This window comes from Pteronotus mesoamericanus, unplaced genomic scaffold (genome assembly GCF_021234165.1).
Source record: "Pteronotus mesoamericanus isolate MK-2021 breed Mesoamerican mustached bat unplaced genomic scaffold, CSHL_Meso_final contig_32, whole genome shotgun sequence".
Classification (NCBI taxonomy): Eukaryota; Metazoa; Chordata; class Mammalia; order Chiroptera; family Mormoopidae; genus Pteronotus; species Pteronotus mesoamericanus.
Genome location: NW_026555134.1, coordinates 12,910,382 through 12,924,790, shown reverse-complemented (window position 1 = coordinate 12,924,790; position 14,409 = coordinate 12,910,382). Strand labels below are relative to the sequence as shown.

The 14,409-nt window shown below is 33.5% G+C and overlaps 1 protein-coding gene across 6 annotated transcripts in view; it reads left to right on the top strand.

The window, feature by feature from the left end:
- FSTL5 (follistatin like 5) overlaps nt 1–14,409 on the top strand; it is a 553,085-nt gene that overhangs the window by 512,065 nt on the left and 26,611 nt on the right. The window lies entirely within an intron of this gene.

Genomic DNA, 14,409 nt, shown 5'->3' with positions numbered 1-14,409 from the left:
AAATGATTAAAAATATAGAATCCCATCACAATTATTTTATGTTTATATAGAAAATAAACAGAATGAAAAATATGTTGTTTGCTTCAAAGTAATCATTTTTAAGGTTTGGCTGCAACCACTATAATAGCTCAGAGACTAAAGAAATCAGCATATAGACTGAAAATGGTACCACTTTGAGATGTTACCTAAAAAATATGTTTTTATATTTACTTGATAAAAATAAAATTTTATTTAGTTGGCATCGATTTGTTATGTTTAATAAATTTTCCTTTTCTATTTTCATGTTGATAAATTATTATTGTACTAATCAATAATTTAATATGTAACACTTGCTTTAATTTATCCCATTCTCCTATTTCTTATTACTATATTTAATATGCTATTATAAGCTTTGCTTATTTTTTTAAATGCACTATTAATACAATTATTTCGGGCAAAATTCCTGTGGTTATGAAACCAGTAGAGTTAACAGTGTATCATTTTAAGTATTTCTTTTACCTTACAACAAATAGATTATATCATTATAGTAAAATAGCTTCCAGAGGCAGGAGTTTGTCTGTGTGCAGTAAGTACTATGCGCAATTCTGTGTTTATACGTATAATTGATATACTTTCAGAAGACAACATCTGTTTAGGGTCAAAATGATAACTACCTAGCTGGAGTTGAAACTAATAATAATTAGAAAAATATCTATATAATGTAAGCACATAAAAGGCAGAATTTTATTTTAGTTAATTCTACATATTATGAAAAACACTGAAAAGTATGCTTGAGGATGTCTTCAAATATCTTTATTCCTTTTAGGGATGTATAGTGAAATGTGTGAAAGTTTTGTGAATTCTTATAAGAATACTAAATTAAATTATAACAATCCTGTCTGCATATAGATCCCATTTTAATGAATGTGAATGATCATCAAATTTCCTATTGCATTTCAAAGTAATTACTCCTATTACTAAAGTGAAGAGTACATGTAAAAATTAGCATGCATTTCCAAAAATAAACTGTTAAATATGTATTTTTAACATAATGAGGGTTTATTCTGCATCAGAAAAACCTGAGGAATAAATCTGGTCTTTTCTCCCAGCAATTTCATGTAGCATATTTTTCTAACTAAATTCCACATGTGTTTAAATATGTGTTCCTGAGATTGTGTTTTTCAGAACTTGAGACTATTTTCTCACTGTTATGCTTGGTATATATGTCCAGGTCAATCAGAAGTTCTGACAAAGAATGTGTTTTTAATTAATATTAGTTTTCTTCCTTTGACCCCTGTTCACATTAATCTGCTTTTATCCAAGATGGCTACAACCTCATTTCAATAAATTCATATGTCCTATGTCTGAAGCTCTACCGGACAAGTGTCAGGATTTTATACCCTCAGTGCCTAAAAACCTGGGGGCACTTAATCCATGTTTCTCAATGGAATGGAGATAAAGAAGGAAGAAAGTGCTATACAGTTTCCTAAACCAGAATATATAGTATTGAAGGAAGAACTATATATCTTATATAGCTTACTGGATTTCTCAGCGTGTAACATAATACCAAACATGCAGCAAGCTCCCGCCAAGGAGCTTGTGAATTGTGTGGAAACAGTGAATAACAGTAATAAGAACTTACATCTCCTGCCAGACAGATCTAAGCCTGACTGTTCCAGCAATACCACTTGCCACTGGCTCTTGTGAAATTTACCAGCTTACTTCATTTTTTTCTAAGGGTTGGCATAAAATAATGTTTGAGTGTTGAGTTGCCCATAATAGTTGCCCAGACTACTCATAATCTACACTGGTGCAGGGGGTCACCTGAGATTAGTTATCATTTTGCTACAAGTGTCTATTTTTCTCCTGTTTGGTTTCTTCTCGGTTTTTTTCCATTTTTTTCCATGTCTCTGTGTCAAGAATTCTCTAGTTTGTTTAATTCAGTCTGTAAAATATATAAAGACTTGATTAAGAGAACAAAAATTTCTTTATAAATTTATATTAAAATATAAACTGTCAGTTTAAAAAAAGAATTCAGTCTTCACAAAACAGTTTGAAATTTTTGGCACTTTAAAAATCCTTGAAAACCTAAGTTAGGTTCATTTTGAATGGCCTAGGGAATTTGAATTTCAGGAAACTAATTTTACTATTTCAGTCTTCACAAAACAGTTTGAAATTTTTGGCACTTTAAAAATCCTTGAAAACCTAAGTTAGGTTCATTTTGAATGGCCTAGGGAATTTGAATTTCAGGAAACTAATTTTACTATTTAAAAATTATTTCAAAATAAGGGCCTGGTATCATCCACTCATTTAGCTCCTCACCTGAATTCATTCCATTCCTTAGCCCCACAACTTAGGCCCCATGCAGTTATTCCTACTTTATACTAATAGAGTGAGAGTTTATTAGTGAAAATACCCTATTGTGGTTTTTATTTATATCTTTCTTCTCCGCGGAAATCAGATTACCTGAGCTGCAAGCCGGAGGGAAACTAGATGCACAGATGCTAAACATACACTATGTTTCATCGAAATCAAAATGTCTTTAAAAGTGTAGAGCTCTGGTTACTGGACCAAACGTGTGTCCCTGACTTTCTCTTTCTTACATATGAGTGCTCATCCAGGAGATGATACAGGAAAACTCCAGCGCAGCATGCAACCATTAAGACCTGCGCCTGTGAGCCCCACCTGTGCATCCGATTACCTACACTTCCTAGCAGGTGGGAGAGGCTGTGTGATATGCCTCAGTCGTTCCAGCTGCCTGCTGAGCTTCTGAAAGGGGCTGAATAAATACTTATTGACCAACTGTATCTTTAAAGACCAGTAAAACCCTATAGTAGATGTTTTTAATACACCTGCGTGTGAGTTGGTTAACTTCTCCCTCCCCAATGGTTTTGGGAAAATTTAAATTACTTAAAACTTAGTTAATAACACAGATGATTTTCTGATGCTTATTGAAATATACTGATTTAAATCACACTATAATTCTATACCCTTTTTGGTTTTAAGTAAGAATAACCATTTTATATCTTATATTTTGTTAATTTTCACAGAAATAAGTTCATTGAATATTTTTAAAGTGATGTATTTTCTGTATTAGTAATTCATTGCACATTTCAGTTAACTGGCAATGTCTATTAACTAGACACTCATTTTTCAGATTTGCCATTAATAGAGACTTTTCTTTAAAAATCTTAAACTTCAGCAACTCATAAGTCATAAATCATAATTCTAAAGTTAAAGAGATTATACACTGCAAAAGAAGTGTGTTTTTAATGACATGAGAAATATAGATTTCTTATGTGAAGAATTTCAACTTGGATTTTTTTTCTATATACAAAAACATTCAGATAGATAATATTAAAATAAATTGTTAAAATGGATATGAATGTACAGTTCTCCAAAGAACTAATTATGTCTATTTAATATTATAAAAATTGAAATGATAATTCATTATTTTAAATAAAAAGTACTCTATAAATGTAAAACAAAATGTTTCATTATTATATTTATAATTTGTATCCAAAGAACTAGGTTATTATATCATTACACATAAATAGATATATTTGAATAACATTACAGTTCTACACTTAATTTTTTTATGATATGGCTAATGCATAGGGGATTTAGTGACTTTTATCATTTTTTTAATTAGCCAGAAATTAAAAAGTAATTTAAAAATACATTTTTTGAGAGAAATGGTTATGTTAAAATGGTTGTATTAAATTTCAAAGCAATTACATCTCAGAAAAAAGGACACTGGCATAATTGATTGTATATTTTTGGTGACATTTTGAAGAGAAAAAATTTAATGTCAATTTCTGCCATGATGTACGTAAAGATTACAACTTTCTCTGCAGATGCTACTAGAGTTTGTATACAGGTCTCTGTATGCAAATGAAAAAGAACTGGTTTGCAGTAATTTATCATCTTACCGTGTTTTTTGAAGTTCTGTATAAAAATTGCAGGGGTGAGGAGAACTGAGAAAATAAGAAAAGCTAATGAGATGGCAGATATCCAAGCAATGAATGATGAAATGTTTGCACTGAACCTCCCCTGAAAAATTTTTGGTAATTCTTCCAAAGATCTCTTTTTGTTTAGTAGGGGATAAAAATGAGAACTACATGGGGCCAAGGTAGTACAGCAATGGAAGAGGGCCAGAAAATATAAGCTAGAACTAATGCAAGAATTAGCAGAAGTCTTTCTTAGAGCTTTTGACTTGTCATAAATAAAAATAGTTTTAAGGTAGAGAAGAGGGTAGCAACAAGATATTTTCATCTAGGCACAGTTAACATATGGGCTATTTAAGGCTATAAGTAGAAATTGTTTAAAATTTTTATCGACAAAATCATTTCTCTGTTACAACTTAAAACAGGTGCCACTTGATGAACAATATTTATTTATAGCTTGACCATTGCAAACTTCTGCAAATCATGCGTCCTCCATCTCTTGTCCTCTCTCAAGTTAGAGTACAGCTAGGGACAAATTTAATCCCACCTAGTTCAAGCATGCCAATGTCAATTACTATTGAGGATACTTATAGTAAATACAAGAAGGGAATTATTCCTGATTTACATATTACTCCAGGACTAGTCCTATAAGTAGAAAGGGAAGATGGCAGTTTAGGTGATGCTCTCTGAGGTGCTTAGAAACGCTTGCTTATCCTTTAAGTCACCCACACACCACCATTTGATTATGTTGCCTAGAATTTTGAACTCCTCCTCTTTATAGTCTTTCACTTATTTTTCTCTAGAGATCTACCTTCAAAATGCTCCTATTTCTTGAGAGAAAGATGGAGCAGTTAGTAAATTCTTGTCTTTATTATTGCCATTTCTCTTCATTTTTCTTTATGGGTTAATTGGTTGATTATGCAGTGTCTTAAAATTTATGTTTCTACTTGGGAGAGTGTGTTTGTGTATTTGTTCCAATCAATAATTACATGATAAGCAATAAGATGAATAGAGAATATCTGTAAATCACAGTGACAGGTAGACCTTGAAAGCAATAGGTAGTTTATATTAAAACTTGAAAATGCCACTTCCAACACCTTTTCCTCCCCTGCATTTAACTTGTTGAACAAAATTAACAAAAAAAAAAAAAGGTACAAATAATGTACCAAAAATTTCTTTGTAACACTCTGCCCTTTCCCACCACATGCCGACCCCAAGATGACAGTGTTGGATGAGTATCTCAGATTGGCTAATCCAAGAATTCTGTGAAAAGTGAACCTTTGTAGTGACATTCAACTTGGATGAGCTGGGAAGGAGAAGGGTCATGGGGGGCTCTCTTTTAGACCCCAAACATCAAATGTAAGAGTGTGTGTCATGTGCCATTGACTCTGCTCCAACCCCTGGCAACCCTGTGAATGGGTGATGTTCAAAAGGTCCTGTCCTCAACAGCCTTGCTCCGCTCCTACAGACCCGTGCCTATGGCTTCTCTTGTAGAATCAACCCATCTCTTACTTCATCATTCTCTTTTCCTGCTGTCTTTCATTTTTCCCAGCATTATTGTTTTTCCAAAGAACCCTGCTGTCTCGTGGTGTGCCTGAAGTGGGACAGCTTTCAAATGTAAGAGTGCGTGCAATCAAGTGTGACAGTGAGGAGCTAAGGGTTTATCTCTTACTTCAGATCTGTCACAATCCCAACAGCCAATGGCGATGGCTCTACTACACGAGATGAAGGAGGCTGGAATCAGTAGCAGGCACCATCCTGGCAGTCTGGAGAGAAGTCTTAGCGCTCCTTTTCTGCTATAAATCACAGCAAGAAAATGATTAAGAAGGGATTGGGTTTGATCTATGTGTCCTTAAAGCTTCTCCAAGGGAAAAATAAACATTCTGTGAAAGTGAAAGTGAAAGTAAAGTATATCATTCTCCCTCATATTTTATCAAATCTGTTAAAGCAAAATTATATATATGGTTAGCCATATATCAGGGCAACGCTATACTTGTGACTTGATTCATGGTCAAGCCAGGGTTATGGAGATACAATTTTAACACTAAAATTGTCTGGCTGCACTGAAATCCTAGCACATCAGAAGAAATTGAAAATATCAAATATTCAATGCATTTTTAGAAAAAGTATAATCTTAGGATAATAAGCAGCAAGTATACTGTTTCAACAATGGTTCTTAAAGATCTCAGAAAAATCACAGTTCCGTGAAGTTCAGCATTTTTCTTACATTCATACTGACACGCTAATTCCTTCCACAAAGAAAAATAAACTAGCAAACAAACAAAGATTCCAAATGTCCCAGGAGCAAGAGATCTTTCTATCTGTATTCTCTCAAATAATGAATATCTGAAACATAAATTGTGAAACTATGACCTCCCCTTCCTCAAGTTTCTCTCCTCCCTCGTTCCCCCTCTCCACGGCACATACATGCTAACTCTAGATTGTCAGGGCCCTCTCTCCTGGGATCCTTACATCCCCGGAGCCTAGGGTCTGCTGTATTTGAAAAAGACAAACTTCATAAATAGTTTATTAAACAGTATACTTTTAGGAGTGAATATATACAAACACATGCAAATCATTGTTGGTAAACCTTCCAGCATTCTTATTCTGGTGCAGAGTTTCTTCTACATACACACTTAATAACTTTCTTCATCTTATTTCTAAGAGAAGTAAACACATCATACCCTTCAGCCATTGATTTAAAATGCCATTCTTCCTTTTCATTATGGTTACTGGATTTGCCTTTATTTTAAGTAGTACTTTCAAAATCCTTTAGCATATTAGTGCAACCCAACATTGAATGTAAAATACTTAGAAAATCACTGAGTACTGACTGCCTGAAGCCTAATATTGCATGTTTGTGTTCTGTTTGTTACCTTGGTTACTTCTTGAGTTAGAGAATCCTGTCTGCCTCTTTGTTTGGTCTTTTATTAACAGGGCTCTGAGCCTTACAAGAAAAGAGCCTGTTGCCTAGATTGGATGAATCAAATAGGCCAGCACCTCTCTTGACAGAATATCGCTTAGTAATATTGGTAGCCTGAATTTGCTATGTAATATTTTTGTTGCATAAGAAAACAAGGTTGGATTTAAAGAGCAAGCTATAATCAAAATATGGAGATTTCATTATCTTAAAAAAAAAAACTTTGTACAGGTGTGATTACTAGACACCAGGCTCTAGGATTTAATAAAGTCTCCAAATAGATTGATACTACACCATTTTTTACTGACAAAATCAATGGAGCTCTAATGACATATAATTTAGAAACACTCTGCAGTGCAGATCTGCCTCTTGAGTTTTATTATGCAAAATAAAATAGCTCTCACATCTTCTTTCAAAGGTCTTTATGCTAACTCATCAGAGTGTTCAGTAAAATATAGGGCCACCCATTTGATAGGATCAGTAATCTCCTCAGGAGAGAGCAAATTTCTAGGCACTTGTTTCCTTTGTCAAATGTGATTTTGGGTTTTGCTGGAAATGGTCATTCAAACTTATTTTACCCTAACAAAGTAAATGATATGGATGCATAAATTATTTGTTTCTCTCATTAGGGGTATCAACCAACGGTCACTGGCATCAATTTAATTTAATTCCAACAGGAATCCCCCATTTGGGGTATGGTGAAGGAGGGGACTTTAGTTAGTACAAACAACTCAGTTGCAATATAGCATGTCTGTGGAACAGAACAGCTGTGGAACTGCTTGAGAGTGTCACAGCTCAATTATTAAACAGCAAGGCTATGGAACAACACAGGCATGCAGCAGCGCTCAGGCATGAGGTGGTCCTCCTGTGAGGCCCATCTCTGTCTAGACAGCTTAGCTCTGCTGTGCTCCACTTTGGCCCACAGAGACAAGACACCTCTGCTGTGCTCTGGTCTCATGAGAGGTCTCCAGTCTTTTAGCTGCAGCCGGGTAAACACATTCTTTGGTGGAAGGGGAACCCATTCTTTGAGACAGAGGGGAGCTGAGTTATATAGAGAGAGAGAAGTCCTTACCCCTGATCCCTGATTGGTCCATTTTCATACAAATGAGGACTCCAAATCCTCACAATTTGATGGGTCCAAAAGCACTGTGTTGATTGGAGGGAATGGGGCTGGCTCTGGTTTTTCATTGAAGACGCTGCAGCTGCAACTGGGCAGGGAAAGTTTCAGTCCTTTTGGTTGAAGTAGGACTCCAGGAGCTCTTTTACAGGGCTGGCTCACATGGCAGAAACAGTGCAGACAGGCACTTCCGTGCAGGCTTCTCCCTGGAGCGTGGCTTGCATGAGACGCTTCTGTTCAACAAGGGCTGTTAGGCTCTGTTTATGAAATTGAGCTCACCTAGCCACCAGGAACCCTTCCCAATTGGTACATTCATTCTTGAGGTAAATGATAGTAAAAACCAACTCAGATAATGATTAAGATGAATAAAGAAAAACATCAAAAGTTCAGATACAATCCAATATATCATAACAAAGGGGTAGAACTCATCTGGAAAATTTACTCAATTTGATATTAATTTAATGTGCACATTCCATAACCTATTTTATGCCTATATAATAGATTAGACTATAATATTTTGATGCAAGCATATAAGACAATAACTAGTTCTCATAAAATATGTTCACAAAAGAATAATGTATATTGAGGTTTCTCATTCTCTAAGTGAATATATTATTTTTCTGTTGAAGAAATATGATATATTTTACCATGGCATCTGCTTTCATGAATCCATGAATTTTTCTTGATGAAATGTTTTATTAAAATATTAAAACTTTAAGTAAAGGTATAATAAAAATTTTTTTCTTTTGAATGAAATTCTCCTACTGTAGCTCAACAGAGTGACGCTATTAAATAAATAATTTTATCTTTGAGAACACCAGCATAAATTAATAATAATAGTCATTAGAACATTGTGGAAATGTTCTGTGACTGTAGCTAAATGCTTATTTTATATATACATCACTTTTCACTTTTTCTGACCACTTTTCAATTTTCTTTGGCAAAGTTAATTCAGAGTTAATGGTGGTATTGGGGAGTATCTTTAAATAGACAACATGGCACTACATTCTCTATCTTCACAATAATGTGAGGCTCTAAAAGTTGTTCACTGTGAATCTACCTAAGTTAATATTCTATACTATTTTAATTTAGTTGTACATCTGTAAGTGTAGCTTCACTATGGCTATCCATGCGAGAAAAACAAGTTAGTTATTGTGGATCAATCAAAGAATATTTGAACAAATGCATTGATTTTATCATTTATCTATATTTTTGTTAATTTATTTATATTTTTATTATTAAATTTATTGGGGTGACATGGATTAATAAAATTATATATTTCAAGTGTAAAATTCTATAATATATCATCTGCATACTTCATTGTGTGTTTACCACCCAAAGTCAAGTCCCCTTCTGCCACCATCTATTTGACCCCCTTTACCCTTTGTTACCTCCTCCCAACTCCCTCGGGTATCCCGCTATACTGTTGTCTGTTCCCATGAGTTTTTGTTTGTCTTTTTTGTTTATTTGTTGTTTAAATTAAATTAATTGAATTTAACACTTGCTTATGTTACAATGCTCTACATCTTGCTTTTCTTTTTTAAAAAAATCATTTAGCAAAATATCAGGTTTTATAGTTCTTTAATATTAGTTCGGGCAAAACTAAAATACATGACCAGGGTGTCAGAGAATCTTTAAAATTAACTGTAAAAGAGAAACCCACTAAATTAGTAGAAATGTGGAGAAACTGCCTCTTAAGTTAAATCTATCATCAGTCATGGGTAGGAATATTTAATATAACCACATAAATGTATTAAGAATATTAGGCAACAAATCTCAAACTAGTAGAGTTTTATCCTTTGGTGGATATACCACCGTGGAGTAAGGTATATACACCTCGCATAATAAATCGAAGTAGACAGTGTCAAGGGAAATAAAAATAACATTTGCCTTAAGTGATTCTTAAAACTGCTAGCTGAGTCAGCTTAAAATCTCCTCTGTATTTAGATTGAGAATAGATGAATTTTTTTCTATACTTTGGGAACTTTTACTTTATCTTTCCTTTTATTTTATTTTTTTGAAGGGTGATGGATAATGAAATATTTATAGATTTTTTTCTATATTGACAGCTGATTTTCAAGAAAAAACAGTATGAAATTATGGTAATTCTTTCTTTGCAATAACATAGAATCTTATTTTTATGCTTATTAATTTTGGATACATAAATATAGCTTTTGGTTTCTTTGAAACAAAAAGGAATCAGAGTTTTCATATTGTATGAAAAGAGAGATTCCTTTATGCAACTAAGCCAAGAAAATCTTAAAGTAACCTGGACTTAATGTAATCTTAATGTAAATTAAGATTATTCATCAACTTTGAGTGCTCAAAAACAATGCTTATGGATTAAAATAGTTAAAAATATATATTGAAATTCTGTTTAAACTCTGTCGTATTAACATCAAACACATAGAGAAGTTTGAAACTCTGAAGAATTTTTATTAGAAAATCTGGCATAACTCATTTAATTGATACTTGAAAATAGATCATTAATTTATATAGGAAAATGATGCTAAGAAATATTTTAATAGATCATAGATAAATGTATCTTTATATTGGCTAAACATGCCTTCCTGATTTCTTGCATACAGCGTTAATTTGTTTGCCATCAAAAACCTCTCTTTCCATACAAATAAATATTTACACTGGGAAACAATGCAATCTAATTCAAAAAGATTTTGTTGAGCACAAATGTCTTTGTTAAGAATAGTAGCACATGGAATAGAAACCACTTGGCAACATATATTTGAGATATACAATATTACCATAACTTAATATTTTATATTTTGTGAAATTTTGAAAGATATACTGTTTGAGTGTCAATATCAGAGTCCTTCTGAAAATAGAGGTTACATTAACCTATTTATTATATTTTTAATTTTCTAAGTCTCATGCCCTACCAACATAAAACTTATATTGAAAATCCTTTTAAAGATACGACGGCTTATCTAATTTTAAAGTTATCAATTTTTACCATCTTTTAATGTTATAAAATACTTAAAAGCACTTTTTGAACTACCGTATTTTGGGTTTCACAGAAGTAAGATAAATTATATTTATTTTTCTGATTCATAAAATCATTATTAAAATCAAAATTCATACAAGTGAGAAATAACACCATTAATTCTATTGTGAGTCTGCAATGTGCATAATTTAAAGAGATTCACTTTTTATTATAATAAATTCAGTGGTTTTCAAAGTGATACACAGAATTAAACCAAGAATTTAATTTTAGCGGGAAATAAAGGAATAACAATGTTAAGGAGAAGTGGACTAGGTATCTGAAAAGTTTACTTGAAATACAGGTTATACACTACCACTTATTCGTACTGTTTAACAGTTTCATCAGTATTTTTCTAATTTTCCTCTTGTCCTACATACAACAGTCATTTTCATTAGTCTCTATCATTTTACTTATTTTAATATAGAAGTTAAAGTCTGAGTTTATAAAGTCAGTCTAAGTTGACTGTACCATTTGCATGCCTTCAGGCTGTATTGCTTAGTTGTAGTTTTTTTATTACCTCCATTATTATATAATATGTTAATAGTAATTAAGAAACATTGAGCACTAACTGGATGGCAGACACAGAACTAAGAATATTTTATGGACGGCCTCATTTAAAACTTAACAACTACATAAATTTTTATGCCTATTCTACATATGGTGAATCACTTATCTAATTAAGTGTTGGAAACAGCTATAAACTCAGTTCTGCCTAAATTCAGTTTCTTAGAACTTAATCCACTGAAATATTTTGAATTTTTTTAAATTATTTTCAGAGTTCAAAACCTTATGACTGATGGGCGCTACAAATTAACGTAAGCTCACCTTTAAAACATTCCTTTCTCTTGCTCTTTATGTATGTCTCCTACAATAAAACTTGACTCCTCACAACAAACCTACACTATATTTTCTTGCCTATCTGAAATTATTTGCAGAATGCCTTCTTTCTTCATTGTCTGCTTAATACACTCTTCAAAGCTTATCTCAAATCAACTTTTTCTAAAATTTTCTAGAATTTCCCTAATTGTAGTCCCTTTGACACTTTCAATTTTAATTATTTCTCATTTGTAGTTGAGACACACAGACCTAGACTGGCAACTAGTTCTTCAGCTCCTTTGAGATCTTGAACACAGTAGTTAATATTGCTCAGATCAGTTTGATTTTCCTGTTGCAAAGGTAAATGATTTCAGAAGCGACTGAGCAAAACTATGGTGTGGTGCCTGCAGTCCCTGCAGACTGTGCAGTGATTTTTTGGTGTCTGCTCACGTCTAACCTGATAAGGTCTCTTTATTAATCTGTTCAGTCCTAGCCTCTTAGACACACCCCTAGGCTGAGCTCCCTTACCCTTTACCTTGCTAATGCAGTGAACTCCTTACTGTTTCTTTATACTTCTCATTTTCTCCATATTTCAATTCACCAGAGAATCATTGATTCTCTTTCTAAGTTTATAGCTGTGGTGATACAACTCTGTGTTAGAAAGAAAAAAAAAAAATATGTTTCTTATTGCATATTCATTAAATCCAAACTACATTGAGCTCACCTCTGCAACAGCCTTGGCTCCTTAAACTAGTCTACACACATCTACAGTCCAGCGCTATCAACCTGAGTAGAGCCCACGCTCCACCCTCCTCCTTCCACTTAACAATTTATTTTGTCTAAAGTGCTGTTTCTTATTCTTCTTTAGATCTCTTAATTTATATCAATCTCCAGGCCAAACTCAAATGCATTCTAATTCAGGCAACTTTTTTCTATTCTTGTGTCATTTGTGAGCACTCAGTAAACATTTGTTTAACAATAATGCACTTTTCATGTTTCTCTGAACGTCTGTCTGGCATGATGATTCTGCAGAAAAGAAAAAAAATGCAGTGAGCTAAGTCCCAGTTTGTAGCTCACTGAAAACTGCTCCATGCATGGCCTTAGATTCTGTGAGGCCAGAGAGTTGCTGCTTGTCAGCCAGTTGTAACACCACAAAGAGACAGCTCAGTTTGACAAAGATTTGGATCACTTGAGTGAGCTCTAGAGAACACCAAGCCTGTAGGATTGCCATCTGTAAGCTTTCTCAGAGTCCTGCCAATATTACAGTTATAGGTGGGGCCACTTATTTATTCAGTTGGAGCACCTGTCTCTATGGCTTCTACAAATCCACATTTTCTCTTAAGTGAGGAGGAAATTTACTAGGTCTTTGCTCAAAGGGAAACTTTATATTTCATTTAAGATTTGACTAGAACTTGTAAAATCCTAGGCCATGGGAATATTACAATTCTTCTAAGCTTTGGAGAACCTATTTTCTCTCTCAGGTAGATTTCATTATAAATCTCCTGGATTGTTTGTTTGAGATTTGTATCTTTCATGTTATTCTGAAAATGCTCTAGAGACATTTACTCAGTGAGTTTTTTTTCTGGTTCAAAGTAATATGTATTGGAGTGGATATTTTAGTAGGTTTTTCAGATTTAATGTAGTAGCAACCTAGTTTACAGAAATGTTGAATAATTGGTGAGCTTTATAAGTGGGTTAGAACCCCACCTACCCCATGGCTAATATTTCTAAAGTATATTTCTTTTTTAAGTGGAATTTATTAAATTGTACACAGTGAAAAACAGTGTTGTCTGCAGTTGACATTCAGTGTATTTATTAATAACTTATAAGCTCAGAAAGCCTCCTTTATCTGTTCATTTTGATTTGGAATTTTAACATTGGTGTTGAAGAGAAAGCTAATCATACTCTTCAGCAAACGTGGTATAGGAAGAGGATCAAAACCAAGGGTTGTTTTTTGTCAGTCTCAGGCACTGGTGATTCATTCACACACTCCTCTGATGAGCTCTATGAAGAGCCTTCTCTGTGACCAGAAATATTTAGAGCAAAAACATTCTGTAAAAAAGATGACATGGAAGAATTCTAAACAAATATCTGTCAAATGGAATAGTGGTGAATTTTTTTTTTAGTGTCAGTATCAAATTAAACAAATGATATTTATATGGTTATTATCTAGTGAACATCGGGCAAGTAAATGTTTGAACACTCTTAAAATTTACTACTCAGGTTACTAAGAATATCAATATGTACTGAAAACAAATTAATAAAGAATCTCTCAGTTATTTCTATTATGCTCAATATGTGTTGCCATGAACATCAATCCTACGATGTAATTCATCTCAGACCCTTTGAAGTAAAATGCCATTAGTGGTTGAAATCGCAGCCATGATAGAGACCTCCATTTCTACAAGGCTGAAAAGAAAATGTGGTAAAAACCAAAAATCTCTAAAATAAGGAGTCATTGGGATGTGATCTGGCAGGTCCAGAGGCAGGTCAGTGTTTTGAACGGAGTGAACAAATCACCAGCGTGGTAGATGTGCATTCGGAAACTCAGAACAGCGTGAGCAAAACAAGGTAGAAACCCATTCTGTTGGAAAATGAGGTTGTCAGAGGCTTTCTGTAGGTGTAGGGG